Source organism: Acromyrmex echinatior, chromosome 15 (assembly GCF_024713525.1).
Source record: "Acromyrmex echinatior isolate Ae372 chromosome 15, ASM2471352v2, whole genome shotgun sequence".
NCBI lineage: Eukaryota > Metazoa > Arthropoda > Insecta > Hymenoptera > Formicidae > Acromyrmex > Acromyrmex echinatior.
This window is the reverse complement of record NC_141866.1, coordinates 3,907,406-3,927,527: the sequence shown is the minus strand read 5'-3', so window position 1 is coordinate 3,927,527 and position 20,122 is coordinate 3,907,406. Positions and strand designations below refer to the sequence as shown.

Genomic DNA, 20,122 nt, shown 5'->3' with positions numbered 1-20,122 from the left:
AATTAGGATATTTGAAAAATTATATAATTTTAAGAAGTGGGCCAAATTAAACATCAGAGATTTAAAGAAAAATTAGGCATCGGATGTAAAGTTTTTGCATATTCTTTTTAACATATATGATTATCGAACCTATGTATACGACGCATAACGAGAATATTATAAGTGCGCCTATGTTATGACAGTATGACTCCGACTGTTGCGAAAGTAAAACGATCACATCCCGATTACAGCTGGCCGGTAATAACGCACCGCTTGCATTTAGCCCTTCAGCGGAATTCGAGCGCCACATTTTCGCGAAACAATGTATAGAAAATAACCCATTGCGCACCTTTGCCGCCGCCTCCGCCGCCGCTGCCGCTGCCGCCACCGCCGGTGCATGTCAGCGTTGGTTGCATTGCAATGAATACGAAAATACCCGGGGCAATTCCCTAATTGCAGTGAGAGGCAAACGAACGGAGAGAGAGAGAGAGAGAGAGAGAGAGAGAGAGAGAGAGAGAGAGACAAAAACGGGAATAAAACGAGGGAAAGAGAGGGAGAGAGAAAGTTATAAAGAGAAACTAAGATAGAAACGAACGGGGGGGAGGGAGGGGGGGAAGGAGGAAGAGTGATCTATTCGTTCTTTTCAGCAACGCTTCCAGCGCTCTCCTTCTCACTCTTTTTCACCTTCGACGTTCCGTTGCTTCGTATATCTCCGCAGTATACCATGTACTCACCTTCGTTCCATCTTATCCCATTCCTCCCCCCTCCCCCTCCCCCGCCCCCGCCACTCCTTTCTTCCTCTCTGTTTCTCTTTCTCGCTCTTTCTCTTTTGCCCGATAATCCGTGTGTGTCTCTCCTCCGTCGTGTGCGACCGTGCGCGCGGACGTGTGCTTCGAAGCGGTCGAACGCCCCCGCGAGCCAACATGGACCAGCACCTTCTTCGTATCGCCGTCTCGCTCGATCTCCACGATCCTCACGAGTCGCCGCGGGACTCGTTGCCTACGAGCGAACTTCGCCGATGGACGAAAGAGGAAAGCAAAACGATCCAACGATATACGAACACGTGGATGCAGTTCTCGATATTTTATGTCGATATAAATAATTCCAGAGATACATCATAATTGATACGGTCGTACGCAAAATTAAGACGTAATATTAATTTAATTCCAATTTGAATCTATAAGCGCGCGCTCTCTCGACGAGGAAAATCATCGGCTTATAAGCTGAACTATATTTCATTTCTTTCGCAATTCACATTACAGGAGAAAATCTGATCTTTCATCACGCATAATTTAGCACTAAGTAAGATTAATTCAGACGTTACTTAATCAAAAGCGGTAGAGAGTACCGCGTCACTCAATGTCGATAATTTTTGTACCTTCATGAACTTGCGGCATGATTACCTTTCATTGGTTAATAGCACGTTTTCGGCCGTACGGCGCGATAATGGTACGAATCATCGACATCATCAGCTCGCGTTAAATTAGAATAGAAGAAAAAACAAAAAAATATCAGCGTCGGAAGGCTTTACTGACTGCGACGCTCGCGGGCAGCGCGAGTACAGCTTAGATTACTGAACACTTTTCTTTTGGCGTTTGATTGCTGTGCGCGAAGAGCGTGCGCTGACTTTTACTGCACGGAATGCTACGCAGGAAAAAGCATAAGTTTGACGCTCGCACGTAAATCTTATTAACGAAAGGTGCGCAAAAGTGTTGAGGGCATAAAACCGCTACGGTATAAGGGAGCGCGGTGGGCCAGCAATGGCACTTAATGGAGTGGTTATAGGAGAATTATTAGACGAGAGCCTGAGATTAATTGCGGTTAAACCTCCTCGTTAAAGCCGTCCGAATGAATTGAAATATAGCCCACGGTGATGATAAAGCAATGTTGTATTAATACACTATAATTTCCACACTCGTAAAGAATATTTCTTTATTAAATTGTAGTCGCGAGCGCATATAAACATCGTTTCCCCTATACAATCTTTCAAGTGGAGTCATGTTTTAACGAAAATCTTCATCAACGGTACCAACGGTACTATATTGAAATATAGTACCGTTTAATTTATACACTAGATAAATCTTTATCTAGTATGTTAATTAAGTCTCCAAGAATGGTGAAAAGAAGCAAATCAAAATTAAAATATTGTATGTGTGTATGTGTGTGTGCGTGTGTGGATGAATTTTCTCGCATACTTTCAAATGTTCATATTTATTAAATCTTTTGTAAAAATTCACATCCTTAAATTGCTAATTTAAATAGATTTATCAAACATTTTGTTCAATGAATAATGTCCAAGTAATTAAACGCGTGCAACAATAAAACAGTGACATATTAATATATTTATTGTATGTCCTTAAAATTTTACAATTCAACCAGCACACATAATATTGAAATAATATTGAAATAATTTTCATTGCAAGATCAATGAAAACTCAGTGATGCGTATTTATTAAAAACATACTATAACATTCTATTATATAGTTAATTCTATAAAATAATTCCCTTGGGAGAGCCAATTATGCTTCGTTGAACATTTAATTACAATTACTTTACAATTTCTGCTATAAAATTTACTGAAATTGTGTATCTACAAAATAATTCGGTAATCAAATAAATCATATAATCAGATAAATAATATATATTCTCGTAGTAGAAAGCAACTTTAATGAAGTTGCATGCAAATAGAACAGAACACATTGAGACAATATTTCAAATTTGTTTTAAATCTAAAAGCTCACACAAACGTATTATTAATGATGAGTGCATTCGATGGCAAGGTCGCGGTCGACCAAGAACATCAGTTCCCCACGCAGGCCGCGTATTCCATGGACTCATAGAGGCAGAAAGGTCCACTTGAGATGTTTAATAGGCATTGTTGGCGAAGCCCGATTGCGCCTAGGTGGGAGTCGAGGCCCGAAGCACATCCCACGGCCATTTACGCGAACTGCTTGCCTTTCTCAAGGAGCATTCTCTGCCTTATATAAGTTTGCGCAGGATAAACGAGGATGAACAATGCGATAGTCGAAGTAGAGGAAAGAGAGGAAAGTAGAACGAGATCGGAGAAACGGGAAGAACGGATGAACGAGAGAAGGTGGATAGCGGAAGAAAAGAAAGGGTAGAGAAAGAGAACGCGGCCGGAGGTGGAAGGAGAAATGAAAGGTGAGCTATGTCGAAGGAGAGAAAGACCGCAGGGGTCGTCTGGGATCTTCTAAAAATGATTCACAGCCTCCGGTAATTTACATTCGCTTGCGTGGGTGATCGTCGACTCGGGGAGGGTCGTGGCGGAGCGGTGGGGAAGAATAGGGGAGGCCGCCGGCTAAATTCTCCTCTCTGCCGACTGCCATCGAAAAGGTTAAACATACACCCACCAGAGGTCACGTAACCATCGAAGAGAAAGACCACTCAGGCTACCTCCCCCACTTTAGAGCACAACCTACGGCCGTCGTGTACGTGTACTTTGCGCATGCAGAACGATGCATGGGCCATGAGGACAAAAGGGAAGGAGAGAAACCCACTTGGAGTCTGAACTGATTGGCGGGTCACGCGTAAGAGGTTTACGGAAATTGATTCGAACAAAAAGCAAAGTTATTGCGTTTAAAGTAGTTTAAACTTATCGATCGCAAAGTCCTCTCGCTTGTAACAGTACCAATTGAGATTTTTCTCATTTTTAAAAATATTACTATTTCCCTCGAGTAAACGCAAATAAATAGAGAGAAAAATCTTACTTCTCAATTAAACTTTATCTCAATTATATATTAACAAAAATTTCATCAGTTAAAACTCAGCGTATATCAAGATATTCAATATTAAAACTGGAAAACATTAATAAAGAATGGATTTTTCTCTCTTCCTTTTGTGCTAGTTGTGAGACAAATCTGATAAAGCTTGTCACAGGATAGAGAGAATCATGATAGAGAGAGCATCTCTCTTGACTCAAGATGTATACTTTAGATGCAGTTGCAGAATCGCGCTACGCAGCAATTTGTAAAAACTATCATCTATACAGCAGAATAAAAGATATGGAAGACAACGAAAAGCAAGCCAGCTCGGGCGAAGAAAGAGAAAGGGAAGAAGGGAGAGAGGGAAGTGAATAAGAGCTGGACGGATAGGTGGAGGAGCGCGAAACTCTCGCCTTCGGCATAGCACGACCCGTTTCAGAGACACGTAGGTTCAAACCAGAGGGCGAAGAAGAGCAGAGCTGGAGGAGAGGGAGAGAAGGAGAAGGCTTCACCCTAAAATATGTGGACCCACGGGCAATACTCGGACTCTTCTCGTTACATCCCGCTGAATGCTCCAGGCATATACCGGTCCGCCATGCCGGCAGAGAGTCTGTATATCGTATGATACAAAAACATCGCATTATTTTCCTCTCTCTCTGGACCGGAGCGCGCAGTCTCTCCCGCCTCCTTCTTACTCATCTCCTCCGCGAGGCGCCCGCGGGCATGTGACCACCATTATGCCCGTCCTCCTTCTCTCTTGTCCCGATCTCCCCCTCGTTCTCCTTCTCGTCCTCCTCCGCAACCTCCTTCCTTCCTTCGTCTTGTTCACTTCCCATCTCGCCGTTAGGATATCTTCTGCCTCAAATTACGTATCCGTTAAACGAGACGAAAGCGATGCTTGCCGGCGATCAACTAATTAATTACAACGCAATATTCGTCTTGGAACGGTTTCCTCTCCTACGTATTTCCGGATTCCGATTTCTTTCTTCAGAAATTAATTTGCCGTAGTATGAAAGGCATTATCGCGTTACGACAATAAAACTTTGCTCTACACGAAAGACAGTACGAAAAATATGAAACACTGTAGGAATTAATTAGAAATGAGTTAATAGCTTAAATACGAACTAATTGGATACAAGCTAAGACAAAGAACGAAAGTTAAATGCAATATTATGAATGATTGCTTTATCCTGTCACGTTAAAATTCATTTCAGAATATATTACTCCAGAAGATCGATCTATCTGTCTATCCATCATGTTTAGGCAGTGCTTACTTTGCGAATTGAGCATCTGTCTTCTCAAATTCAGGCGTGAAACGTAATGTTATCAATCATAATATAAAGATCTTGCTGGTGTGTCAGTTGTATATATTCTTTTTCCAGTGTCAAATATTTAGTAAAATCATTAAATAAAAAAAAACATTTATTACTGCATAATATTTAATTAAAAATTTTGCTTAAAATCATTTCCATTACTGTTTATTGAACTGTTACTGAAGATGAATAAATTTTTATTTAACATTTTCATTTTTTGTTAGAGAAAACTTGATATTTTTACTTTGACATTTTCACTCAAAGAAAATTTAATTTTAAAATTCATTAAAAAATAGTTATTAAAATTTAATTCAGTTTAATAAATCTTCTGTCTTTTATATGCGATACAATGTACAATAGTTCAATACATATACACGAACATGAAATTGTATTGTGCAAAAGGAAGAAAAAATATTTGGATACGTGTTTGTGCCATGCGTTTTCCAAAAGCGAGGGATTATTGTTCAAAAAGATTTAGAATATTCTGTAATTGGCCAGCAGGCATATGCCTAAGGTCAACGACAGGAACCAGCCGCGAACGCGACCCAGACGGACGTTAAAATGAGTCTCGAAATGGCAAAGTCGCTCTTCTCCCGTCGCGACCCGCGTTGGCCGGATCAACATATATACGAGCGTCACTTTGTCCCTGACGAAGTTGGCGTTTATGTATGCGAGCAACATCGTCCGGTGGGTTTGGAAGTGCCCGGGGCATTCTGGAACGATGTTGTCGGCCGTGGCCGTTTTGGCCGCGGGGCACTTCGAATACGACAGAGACCGAGGCCCGAGCCGCGTTTGGTTCCCCTTATATCGGCTCTCACCAACTGCTCCATTATTCTCGATGGCCGATGGCCAATCGTATGAACGAGGTACCGATTGTAGTTTTACGAAGACGAAATCCCTGGCCAACGTCGAAAATGTTTCAGTTATTCGACAATAATGTCGACGCACAGATGCACCGAATTACTTCCTAAAAACGATTCTTATAAATAACGTTGGAAATCATTAACAATAATAATAAAGAACTCTTGATAATAATACGAAATAAATATAATAATAGAGTATATAAGAGTCAATAATAAATTAAATGATATATTAAAAAACAAAATATTACATGTTTCGGTCTTTGAATTAGACCCTCTTTAGATATTTACTTAATATAAAGATATTACCACGATTTAATAGTGTTTAATAGTGTTGGAAATCATTTTTGTAAGTAATATGCCGTCACTCTGCGAAGGTATTTTCGGAGCATTTCGTACTAAATTTCATTGTAATATACTTTTATTGTAGTATAGAGAAATAAATTTTTCAAAACTTTTCTGTTAAATTTATCAAACGCGATTATTTCTATTCATAAATTAATATAGATATTATCTTTACATTACATTTTTTTCAATAGACCGAACTATACCATCGCTCTTAAGGCGAAAATAATTTTGATCATTCAAAGAAAAATTTATTACTTTAACGGTCAATGTGAGCGGAAATATTATTTTAACAGTCGACGTGAATGGATGTCATTTGCAAAGATCATAGTGTGTGGTCAAAAGGTTAATCAAATATATCTATTCTTGTTCTAGTCCTTATGTAATCGTAAATGTAAATATCAATGGTTTTATAATAGATCAATGGTTTTATAATAGCTAAAAGATCCAATACTTGTAAGCAGGTCATTATTTTTTTAAGACACACTTCTTCAAACGTGGACATTTATCAAAATTTTAATCTCTTAATTTTAGAAAAATCACAACCACATTTGAGATTAATTAAATGCATGAACCAAGAATATTATATTATTTGAAACTTCCAACTTTGATCGATTATAAAGGCTACTATATTATGCTCTTAATTTTAATCTCTAAATTTATGTTTTTCCATTATTATATTTTTATTATCTTCTAAATCCTTGCCTTAATTTAAATATTAATTTCTTAATTGTTATATAACAATATGATATCAAATGTCATTCAAATATATCTGTATATTTGAATAATAACTATACTCAACAGATAAAACAGCTCAACATGCGCTCAATAATTCTTTTTTCTTAATCTGTTTTCTTCCTTTAACTCGTTAAATTTAATAATAAGTATAGAAACTGTCTCTCTCTCTCTCTCTAAAATAATTACTAAGCGCTCACTGAGTTGTTTTATTTGTTGAACGCAGTCATTACTTAAATATATTCAAATGGCGTTTCACTTCCTATTGTTATATATAACAAAAAACCAATATCATAATATATAAAATATATATTATATAAAATAAATATAATAAGAAATTAATATTTAAGTTATATCCGACATTTCATTTTGAAAATCGATCTTGCGGATCCATCTTGCATAATATTATGTGTATCTAACAATTTATCCTATATAGGGATCATGTAATAGAGCATGATTAAATGTAAATAAATTTATATAAATAAATAGATCATATAAATAAATTTAAAAATCAATATGAAATATCGATAAAATTTCTATCCGTACACTGAAAAAAAATTACTAAATTTTATTAAATATTTATTTAAATAAATAGTATTAACGAAATATTTACTAAATGTAAATGATATATATATTTATTTAATTATAAGTATAATTTTATTTTTTTAATTTAAGTATTATTTATTTAATTTTAGTATAAATGTTTATTTACTGTAAGTAAATATTTCGTTAGTGTGTACTGTTCAAACAAGTATTCAATAGAATTTAGTAAATTTTTTTTACAATAAGAGGAAACACGTACAGAAATGATCTATGTATAGAAAGCGTATCAGGTACAATCGCTATATCTTACACAAACGGCCAAAATACACGATCGGAAGGGGTTGAAACCGGCGTACGTCAGTGCGGTACGAATAGAGAGAATCGTCACAAGCTCGAGGCGTTTGCCGAAACGCCGCGAGCTCGAGGGACAAAGACGAGTCGATGTGGGTTGGCGGAAAGGACGAGGACGACGATGGATGACGATGGTCGCTGGTGGTGGACCAGCGGACGATGTCTGTGCCGGTAATAGTGGTGGTAGTGGAGAATGGTGGTGGTGGTAGCGCGAGGAAATCAGAGCGAGGATCGTGACAGCGGAGAGTGTACGCAGTCTAACGAAAGCCGCGGTGGTGCGCGGTGGTGGCTCGCGCCACTTTTGTCCCTCGGCCGAGAAGACACGTGAATGCAACCACGTGGTCCAGTGCGTGACACGAGAGCTGGAGATATTCACGAGAATTCCGACCGGGTGCTTCGTAGACAGTGACAAGTTTTCGCGAGCGCGACGGGACTCCAGGGTTCTCAAATTCGCAGCCGTGGACACGAGAATAACCGTCAACCTGGAGTCCACGTGCCAGAAACGGTGAGTGATTTATAATTATTCGATTCCATCGGGAAATATATTGAAACGTATGCAGAATACGACGAGTTACATCATGTTTCTCTATATGAATGACATAAACAAGCCTGCATCGGATAAATCTTGTGAAAATTCATTAGATGAGATCTATTTTCGAATTGTTAAACTATAAAATGTTTTGAATAACTATCAACCATAATAAATCATCGATATAAATCTACAATACGTACGTTGCGTATGAGGAAATATTGAAGAACAGATTGATCGCGCGGTTAACGTAATAACGTGATTAAAATGCCGATGATTGCATCGGCCGGAGTTATGATTGCTTTCTGATATAAACCTTAGATGTGATAATTAAACCTCGGGGATTATTATCGTGAGATATTGACAAGGACATAACTCGAATCGTTTTGCTCTTTATGTCGTCAAGTATACTCCAGGAATATACATAATTATCGCCATGTGAATTTATAGAAAGATTTATCTCAATTATTTGAGTATTTGCGTTATTACGCGAAGTCTCGCTCCAAGAGAACATTCACTTATTACAAGACTAATTTACACTTCAAAATTTTTACGATACACTATTTGTACCTTTCGCTGTTGTTTTACTGATCGTAGTCTTCCGGGTAAAGAAACTGCATGTTATCATAATATTGCCGATACGGAAAGTGTCTAGAAAAATCTATTTCTCTCGCTTGTTCTCTCTCGTACAGGATACCTTCGAAACGTCGCGTGACAAACTGATATTCATGTATGGAAATAGTGTACTTTCACATAGTTAATTATGTCGCTTGTAACCCGCGAGGCGCGGCCAAGAGCGTTCCGGTACGGGAAGTACTATCTAACGAAAGTACAGATGATTTTAGTAATAGAAACAGACAGACATTTCGAATTGGGAATCAAGCGATCTTGCATAATAATTTTGCACACAGAGATATATAAGTCACTCTGCTATTCGTTTAATCTAATCTATTCTGTATTCATCAATGTTTTGAAGTTGTACGTTGTGAGTTGTACATATTTTTCATGCTCCTTAGATATTTCCCTCCAAGACCTCCTTCTGGAAACTAAGCTTAAGAACCTTAATCTTTTAAACATCCTTGTGTCAGCTTTTAATTGTTCATTACGATAGTAAATTTCTCTTCGGAAAGAACACTATAAATCTCTGGATACTAAATAATTGCACGCGTCCGTAGAGCATTTTATATGATTGAGCTACAATGAAATCAATAGAAAGTCAATCTGATCTCACGACACCGCGGGTAAAGAAAGTTTAATCTGTGCCAGACGTTTGAGAGGGTGTCGCTGCCTCCAGAAACGAATATGTAGAAACACGACGGGACAATGCAATTGTTCAATCACTCATCGCATTCCGCCATCATCAAACAATAGTTACAATCAATTATATACTTCACGTCGCGAATAATCATATGCGATGCAAAGAGGCTTTGGATAAAGATGGTTATATAAAAATCGCTACATCATTCTATATCAAAACAAATTACCTGTTATAACCAAAGATAGAAATTGTGACTTCACAATGGCAAAATTAATGTAGATGAGCACACAAAAAGACTTCATTTAAATGGTAAAAAAAAATTATGTAAAAATTCTTTAATGGAGCTCTACCATTTTTTAGATTTTAAAGCTTATATTGTAAAATTTAAATTTTTTTATAATTACGTGTTCATAAATTATGTCTGTAATCTAAATTACATTTAATTCTTTAGTGCGTTTGTGCGAGACTGAGCTGCAAGTTGTAAAACTCGTAACTGACGAATCAGTACGCTTCTCGTCTTGACATAATGAGTGCGAAATCCGAGGAAAAATATCAATTAAAAGTTAAATACTTAAAATAATTGACTACATAATTACGCGCGAGACGTGCAGAAAAAAGCCAGAGTACAAATATGATATAAATAAAATTAAAAAATTTGATTTTAACACGATATAATCGATCGTGTAATTAATTGAAAACAAATTAAAATGAATTTGTAGTTTTATAATTAAATAGTTGACATGGAGAACGTGATGCAATTTTTGATTCTATACGCTTCTTCTGGATTTCATCCTTCACCTTTAAGTATCTCGACGCGACTATCGCGCATTACAATGTACAGTTATATTTAATATTTAGTTCATGATGGAATCTAGTACCATTTAATGAACTCAAGTAATTGTAAGATTAAGGTAAGCAATTTCACACATTAAATCAGCATAATACAAACGGTAATTATAAAAACATGATTACATATAACACAATTTAATTACATATAACCATAATTTAATTACGTATAATTATAACTTCCAGTAGTAACAAAAAAAATTTTAATCGAAATTCTATAAAATTCATATGTAGCATTAATAAATGTTCACCAATTCTATACATCGCGTAAATCACGAATTCGACCGTTCTAACATGGCAAACTTTGTTTGCTTCTCCATAAGCGCGCGAATGTATAGGCGCAGAAAAAATAATATTAGATATATATATATACACACATATATATATGTATATATACATATATATTGCAGCAACTTTTCAAAAATTGGTTGCAACGTAATAGTCGATGTGCACCTCGAGCTATAAAAGAGAGGGAAGGGATGAGGGAAGGAGTACGCGTAACGCGATGGATGAAGAGAGAACCATAAAACGAGAGAGAGAAAGAGAGAGAGAGAGAGGCAAGGGGCCGCAGGGGGAGGAGGATTGCTGGCATTTCAGAACGGATGTGGGCTCTGTGGAAATTGTGCTGGGATAGGAAAAGGGAGGTTGGAAACCGGCTGGAGGGATGGCCGGGGGCGCAGACGCGCGCTCTGCAGTTGCCGTAATTAGAACCGTGCGCCCCGAGCACATAGCCCGCGGCTGACGAGTCTCCTGCGGACCGAAATTATTCATGAAGCCGCGCCACCCACGGCGAAATTTTCTCGTAAATATTTTGCCTCGTCCGAGATATCGCCCCGAATATACGTGTACGTACGTACGTATGTTTGCGCGAACGACGATCGAACGAACAAATGAACGAATGGATGGACCGACCGTGCGAGTGTGTTCCGATCTACCTTTGGCCCCGTTTGGACCACCCCAATCGACCACGTACCGAACCGTTCATGCCGCATCGTCGCAATTCTCTCACAACCGGTGACCTCCATCATTAACGCGAAAATCGAAATCGAAAGAAACGATCGTTAACCAGTAGCAAAAGCCGCAAACTGGCTATTTCATCGCGCGTTTAATGTCCACACGTATAAGATTTTAATTGCGCGTGTAATAAATTCAGTTTTTTTCTTATGTATGTTGTAATAAAGATTGCATGGCAAAAAAAATTGATCGTTTTGATTTTACGTTAAATCTTAGATATATAAATATTCTGTAGCAAACATTTATCATTTAATATAGCTACTATCAGTTGGCGTATAGCTATGATTATTCGCAATGCATCAAGGAAAAGAGTAAAATGAAATTGTGACATAAGTTATATCAATATCATGTACAAAAGTTACGTGTTTCACGGGTTATTGTCAGTCCAGATCCATTATTAGAATGCCATTCTAATAATGAATCTGGACAGGAGATAACCTGCGAAACATATAGCTTCTGTATAGAAGATACCAGTGGATGCCTCAAAAGCATAAGCTGTATCGATAAAATATATGACTATTTTTACGTCGGTATACAAAGTATTTTTTGTTAAGTATTTTCAAATTCCATAAACATAATAATCATCATTTAAGAATGAGAATATATTACAAAATATATGTTAAAGGGATTAGCATTTATGATATGTAAATTAATATCACGTTTTTAAAATAAAAAAATGTCGGAATATTTTATACGCTGCATGTGCCCATCACGTACACGCGATATTATTGCGCGGAATTTATATATAAAATTTTTCCAATCGCTGATTATATTAAGCCTGCAATTATATTTTGTATGTCGAACATTTTATGTAAATAAAATATACACAGAAACCCGAAATATCAACTCTTTCTGAAAATGCGTTATTTATGGATACAGCCTGCAGCGAAAATAAATTCATAACGATATGTAATTACCTTCCATAATTAAATTAATTAAAATACTTAGCAATTACATTATAACGCGCTCGATATTTAATACCGTGCTTATTTTTGCATCGTGCATTTATAACAAAGAATTAGATAACAAATTGAACAAAGCAATATTTTATAATTCATAAAATTATTAATATTATGAACTTTATGAATGCTTCGCGATATACAGTCTTAGCCGAAAATATTAGGCACTTATATTTTTTCATTTATTTGGAATTCTTTTACCTGCATTGATTAACGGCATTATACATAAATTTAAAGAATTCTCGAACAAAAGATAATTTACAACAAATTCCATAAATGATTAAAGTGCCTAATATTTTTGGCCAAGACTGTACAATAAGCTTAAATATTTATTTTTTTCATGTATTTAGCAATTTGTACATTTTGCGTCGTTAAACAATTATTTGCACAGCAGTATGTATTGATAAACATGTTATGCAATATGAATCGTAAAAGTATGAGTAATTATATAAATAACTCTAAATAAAAAAAGAATAAAGAACAAGAGTTAATAAGAAAAATATGAAAACATATTTTTATATGTATAAACATATTTATAAGAAATCCTATTTATTAATCTATCAATATTTTAAGAGAAATTTATTATTCAAATAAGATTCATATTGTCGCATATTACTTGCAGCTAATTATGTGCATAATTATATAAGTGAAAAAACTATCATAAAATTATCATAAAACATAAATATGATCTATTAATAGATCAAGTATGCAATATTTTCAAATAATGTAATTTTATAAAAAATTTTTGATTTTAAAAAGAGCTTCATAGTTCAAATTCATTTATTTTAACTGAAAGAGATTAATCTATTATTATTTTTAGCCTTTCTTAAGTGCTGCTATTTTCGTAATGTTAATATCCAAGAACCTAAGAATAATGTCGAGAATATTAAAGATTGTACATTCTGTATATACGTATCTTATTCTTTTTAACATTATATCAATATTCGACGTAACCATAATAATTTTTGCAAGTATATTGTTTAAATTTTAAAGACTTCCATATCAATCGTATTATCGTTTGAAAATTAAGAATAAGATACGTATATTTTTTCAGATTTTTGAAAAAAAAATTCAAATTAAAAATATTCTCAGAAAAAAAAGGAGTATGAAGCACCGTTGTACGGAACTTACGCACCAATGCGCTTCCGCGCCGAGCGGTTCGTTTCTTAAAATCTGCCCGCGCTAGGTGCACACCTGGTCATACTACGGAGTATATACGTGTTGCAATATACTGGCGTTGCAGTGCATGAAATTCCTGTCCGCCGCGGCTTATGCACTTCGTCTCGGTCAGAGTTTCCGTCTCGTAGGGTAAGTAGGTGAGTAAGTGGTAGGAATAAGCGAGGATGAAATGGAGCAAGACATGCATTGGCGCGTGTCGGGAGTGCCTCTTTGGCTCCGCGGCAACGGAATAGGCCGCGGGTTCGCGTTACGTGGGCAGGTACGTGCCTACATACCTTGCGTTGCCCGACGTACGTAACGATATATGCAACAATCGCTCGTAGGTAGGTAGATAGGCACATACCTGCCTCAGCATACGAGCCAGTACCGTCAAAGCACACTGAGAGAGCAGAGCCTAAGAGAAAGAGAGAGAGAGAGAGAGAGAGAGAGGAGGGAGAGAGAGATTTACATCGCGGCTGGTATACGCGCTTCTCTCTGTGTATCCTTTGCGTGTCTTGTACCCACCCGATGAAATATTATAAAAAGCTCGGGCGAACGTATAATATTCGACAAGATAAAAACGCCCACGGCGCGTATGACGATGCATTTAGCATCTTGATTCTTATATCGATGAATGATGTGTACCTAAAATGTACACGAAGAATCGCGATCGGGAGAACCAATGTCTTACATTGCGGATTTATTTATTCCCGTGAACATCAAATAACGAAGAAATGAATGCGATGATATCCCACGCTCATGGAATTCGTCTAATAATTATTTCGCTCACTGCAAACGTGTTTTACATTTTTTTCGACGAATCCTCGCGGAACAAGTTCCACAAGCTTATTCCTGACCCGGAAATAGAATTGAGTACGCATGTTGTAAAAGATAAATATAAAGATACGATTCGATAAAAACATATTATCCGAGTTCAACAGCGTTTGACTGCAATTTTCCTGATTAACTCTGAAAATGCTTACACATGCTTGTAAACAGCGAGAAAAGTGCTAAATACCGAGTGCAATTATCGTTTGAAAAACGACAGTTGCGTCGCTAACGATCGTTAAAGCCTCTACAGGGCAATAAGTGGCCGTGCATTGAAACAAGTACGCATAATTTTGCGGGTAATGATTCTCTAGTAGCCGGGAACTATTCACGTCTGTCTATCGTCTGTATCCGACAAGTGACGTTCCGGTAATGAAGTACCAGGTGGTAAATACAGGAGTAACGAAAAGGACGCGCGGGAACAGCAGCGGCGCAACGTTCCAACTGAAAACCTTAACAAGGCACACACAATCGCGCGGCTTGCAGCATGACGACCACCGTTATACGAGTAGCATCCGATTGGGATAGCAATTAATATTATAAAAGCTTTCTCCGGCAACCATCGTGCGATTATTCGTTGAATCCACTGTTCAAACGGCTTTCAACATATTAGCGATAATTACACTAAATTTCCGCGAGGCAATTCACGGTGATCAATATAACGACATAAAAGTACAAAAAATTTTAAGTGCAAATAAACATGACTGGGAGAGATGAAAAGATGAAATATAAATAATGAAAGGTAATGCGAAGCCATTAATACAGATATTATTTGTTTGGTAAAATTCATGATTACTTGTCTCAACTCTCTATGCTATCACTTAACTGATTCTCACTTAATGGAACAGATTATTCAAAATTAAAATTTATTGAAGATAAAATACACATCGTTTTTTGCGTCGATTCCTAGTGCCCACTTTGTTTTATGTTATTATTTTTTTAATTTCGAGAATATATAATATCCTTTCATCATGATTATTTCAGATTATTTCTGTTCATAAATACAATTCGAAATACATAAGACACAAAACGCACTCTTCGATTCATGCTAAAATTACTCAAAACAATTAAAAAGCCATAGCCTAAACATTAAGCAACATTAATATATTAAACATTTTATTTTCAATACTGTTTTACGTGCGTCATGTTATATAATATAAATTATTATTATCGGCTGCATGTTGGATAAAATGTTAAAACAGCATCACAATATGAATATTCATCGAATTGATTCGCGTATTTCAATTTATTTAGTTTTAATGTATTTATGAAAAAAGTATTATGTTTCTTCTTTATTCTATATAATGCCATACAATAAATATTGTTAAATGCTAATTAAAATGCAAAGTACAATTTGTACCGCGTCATTGAAACAGAAATGACGTTGTGTTACAAATGCATTTTGTACAATGTTTATCTTGAGAGATGAAGTAACGAAGATGATGAGCGTCACGACATGTTTAAAATCACCGACGAAGTTGTTAATCGCCGCGAATAAATGAACCGATCCATCAATCAACTGAATTGTGGTAGCTTAATGCACTTATCAGAATGCCACGAGTCTCGAGAGTAGATACAACTACTATATAGCCAATCAAGGAGGGAAAGGTGAAAACGTAGATCCATTGTTCGATTCCACTGTGATTTAATGCTTGTTTCTTCAACAAATAGAAGAGTTCCGAACAACTATCTAAACAATCTCTTAATTGCTACGCTCACTACAAATTACGTTAGAACTTAAGTTTTGGTATAATAATATGAATTTATAGATTATTAAGAGTTTGTTAGAGATTATTAAATGGAAAGTATTCATGTTATACAATCTGCAAAGTGCGGCTGAGCAAAGCTATAAGTAAGATGTTGTTTCAAAACGTGATAGATTAGCACAAGCCTTACGAAACATTCGCGTAGCGACGAATGAGAGCTGAATAAGCACGTGTTTTCGCATAGAGAATAATATTCTTAAAAAGGCACATTTCCATGCCATACTATACAGATTATGTCATTAACATTTGTTAGAGTTTTCTTCACTAGTACAATTTTTGCAATAATCTTTCCAATTCTACAAATATAATAAAAAATATTTCATCAAGTGAAGCAACTCCAATCTTTGGCATTAAAAACATTTTGAGCATTTGGTTAATCTCTATTATTTCCCTCTCTCTCTTCGTGAAAAAATAAAACTTGATATTTTAGAACTCGCATCCATTACGATTCTCAAGTATGTTCTCAATTTTCATGGGAATGCAATACCACCTGAGCCAGTTTCTTTGGTTTACATTTATGTCTGTGTCAAGGTACGTGTGTACATTCCTTGAAAATATAGACTTATCTATGGACAATCAAAGTATATGAGTTTATGGTGTTGGTACTGAAATGTTAGATGGTTAAATTCATTTGATTTAATCGTATTTGAAACCTTGACATACCGGCCTACATATACAAATATCACGATATAAATACAGTAGATATCTTGGTAAATTAAAGCCTCCGTGGAATACAGGTACAACTGTATGGAATACTGTATTGCTCCAAATATAAGAATATCTAAATAAATGTAAGAGATTGGATTAATAATTTCTAAAATTTATTCACAATATCATATTATTTCGAGAAAACCAATGTACTAGCTGGTGCAAAGATTACGTTCTCTAGATTATGATGTTAATAACATTGCGGTTCGAACGTTCGTATGCGCTCGCAAATGGATCCATTACAAATATTATTCAGAGAGAGCCGATCTGACTGGCCCTCATAATGAAATCACCAGAGGGAAATCCAGTCGACTGGTCTAAATGAATTCACATGCGGTATCATTTCATCACTTTGTGGTTTCGTCTGATGTCTCTGTTATTTTAGCTTTGTACCCGCACGAGTATAAACAGACAAGATTTTCAAAAAAATCGATAGAAATGGTTTTAATAATTAAAATTTATCATTCGCATATGTATATAATATATAGGAAAGTCCAATATTTTGTCTCAAATGTTAGTTCACGTATAATGTGATATTCTGCCCAACGAAATTTCCTGGCCAAATAAACTGTTTTCCAAATAAATAGATGAAAAATGATGCATATTCCTCTCTCGTACGTGTATATGCTTTATGTGTATACAAGCTTACATCATATATGTTTATTTTTAAGTTATTTCAAATTATTTAATCTAACGTAATTAAAAAAATTTTTCTATCACTTGTGAATATTGATTCTTATATTAGGTCATTTAAAAAGTATCCGCGGTTTTTTGTTCAATTTTTGAATGAAAAAACCGCGGATATTTTTTAAATGATCCAATATTTGTTAAATTGGTTCAAAGTTTACTCGTTCAATTACACCCCTTTGTGTAATCTCCTAATTCACGTGAGCTTTTTAAACTTTTCAACAAAATGGTCCTCTCATAGTTGGCTCATTTTCACGTCTATTGGCAGACTTTCCCGATGATACATCGTCGCCCAATGTAACAGATCGCTTTCAAATTTGCATACGCCGACGTCCTCGGGCCATTGAACGTCCACGTAAAGTTAGTAGTGCTCTTCTTCTGTGCACGACATCGTGCACGCGCACGTCCTTAGCGCGTGTTAGCCGCCTCGCCGTGTCCTCGGGCTGTGATCACCTTAACGCGAATTTATACGTTTTGCAGCGTGTGTCGGTGGTCGGTCGCTCGCTCGTTCACTCGTGCGTACACGTATCAGAATTGTATCTGGGTAAAAGGCTCCGATGGCCTCGGGTAATAACGCGGATATCACGGTGTCGTTGCGGACGACGTCGCGTCTCGCATCACCTTACCCGTCTCCCGCCTCTTCCTCACCATCCTTTCTAATTTGACGTTCGAGAGGCGACGACGTTGCATCTTCACGCCCGGTGAAACGCTTTTCGCCTTCGCGACGTCGGACGCGTGCCTGCCAACATGAACTACCACTTGCAGCTTGTATTTCTACATGCAGTCTATACTCTACGTACGGTATTATTAAGGTCAGATGGATACATTAGAATCCAAATGACCAGGCAAATTTTGCTTCACAAAAGAGGATGTAAAAAAAAGACCTATTTCTCAAAAAGATGTAAATAAAAGAAATAATGTTTTTTGTAGACTTGGATACAATAAAATTAAAAATTTGTGGAGTTTAAGGAACACTCCGAAAATTGAGCAAAAATATTAAAATTTGGATAAATATATCATGCTCAATTTTTGAAGAGTTCCCTACGAACTGTTTAATCTTTTTTTTTTCGTATCCAGGAGGTCAAAATTTACAAAAAAAAATATTATTTCTTTTATTTATATCTTCCAAAATCGGCCCCCCCCTTTTTAACATCTCCCTTTTGAATATCTCAATCGCAGACGTAAGTTGTCCGTTTGAAGATTATTCTAATACGTTGTATAATGTCACATTAACAAGAAAGTCGTATTAGTCCGCAGACAGTTGTACAGATAGTACATTATAATTGTGTAGCCTCTGTTCCATCTATCTTTATCCGTGAGGGTACCCGTTGGCGCATACGCGGATGTATGCATGCAATAAAACTATCTGCGTATGAGATACAATTGGCTCGAGGCATCGCCACGTCGCAATGGACATTATCGCGGATATCATTACGGCATTCGTCTGGATAGCTTCTATATTTCGGGATTTCTTCGTGAACGCGCAATGCGAGAATCTTGAAAATCTCTTTACAACACTCAATGTGCCAGACTCGCTTCAGTCGAGATCATATAAATGTTTTAAATATTAATCTTACTACGAAATGTACGTGTGTGCTGCAACGTGTCGAATTATTTACGTAAATTGTTTGTTACATACGTAAATACTAATTTCTGTATTGAATTAATTGTCGATTTTACGCATGTAATTATGCATAATGATAAGCGAGTGGCTTCAGTACGTCGACCGTAATGTACATTCGTACACCGACCAATCGCCCCGAGGTACTCGAACGACCATGATGATCATCGCCATTGTTATAGCTATATCGTGCTTCAGATTCTTCTTTCGTCGGCGCTGCCGGTCATTTCAACGTTGTATTATGAGTATACCTGAATCAAAACTATATCCCATCCGCTCTCATATATTGATATAAAATTCAATATATTTTTCTACTATTTTCTTTTTTCGTTTATCGTGTATCGTCAAATTAAATGATTTAAAGATACATAAGCAAACAAAAAACTACAAAAAGTAGATCCAATATAAAATTGATACAGTTCCCGGAAGAAGCAAATATTGTACAGTAAAATAATTCAGATGGTCAAAAAGAAGAAAATAGTAACATTATCCCTTCCGTTACCTTTTCTAATCCAATAACGCTACCGTTCGATTTTTCATCTCGCCCGCATCTGACATTCAAACATGCTTTCAAATACGGAGAATATGATTGAAGTGCCGTCAAAACCCATTAATTTCGCCGCAATACCGTCAATACGCGATCATCGAGGACGACACGTGTTTCCACGCGAGAGCGCGACAATGATCGATCTCTCATCGGCGCTAAAGATCACAACAATAACGCGAATTAATCCCGTACGCAAGTATTCGTTTCTATACTCGTAAATGCATAGCTCCACATAAATCTCTCGATTAGCCCGCGGCAGCAGCGCGGCCGTGATGGCCGTTGTTGCTCGTCCGCCTCCGCCGACTCCACACCATCTCTTACTCTACTCTTTTACCCGATGTCCGACTTGCGAC

General features: G+C 36.6%; 1 protein-coding gene across 1 annotated transcript in view; it reads left to right on the top strand.

The window, feature by feature from the left end:
- The first annotated feature begins 7,706 nt into the window (after positions 1-7,706).
- The window catches only part of twz (BTB/POZ domain-containing protein twz), a 31,918-nt gene continuing 19,502 nt past the window's right edge, over positions 7,707-20,122 (top strand). The window contains exon 1 of the mRNA XM_087413742.1: positions 7,707-8,353. The gene's annotated coding sequence lies outside the window, so the exon portion shown is untranslated. The remainder of the gene's footprint in view (positions 8,354-20,122) is intronic.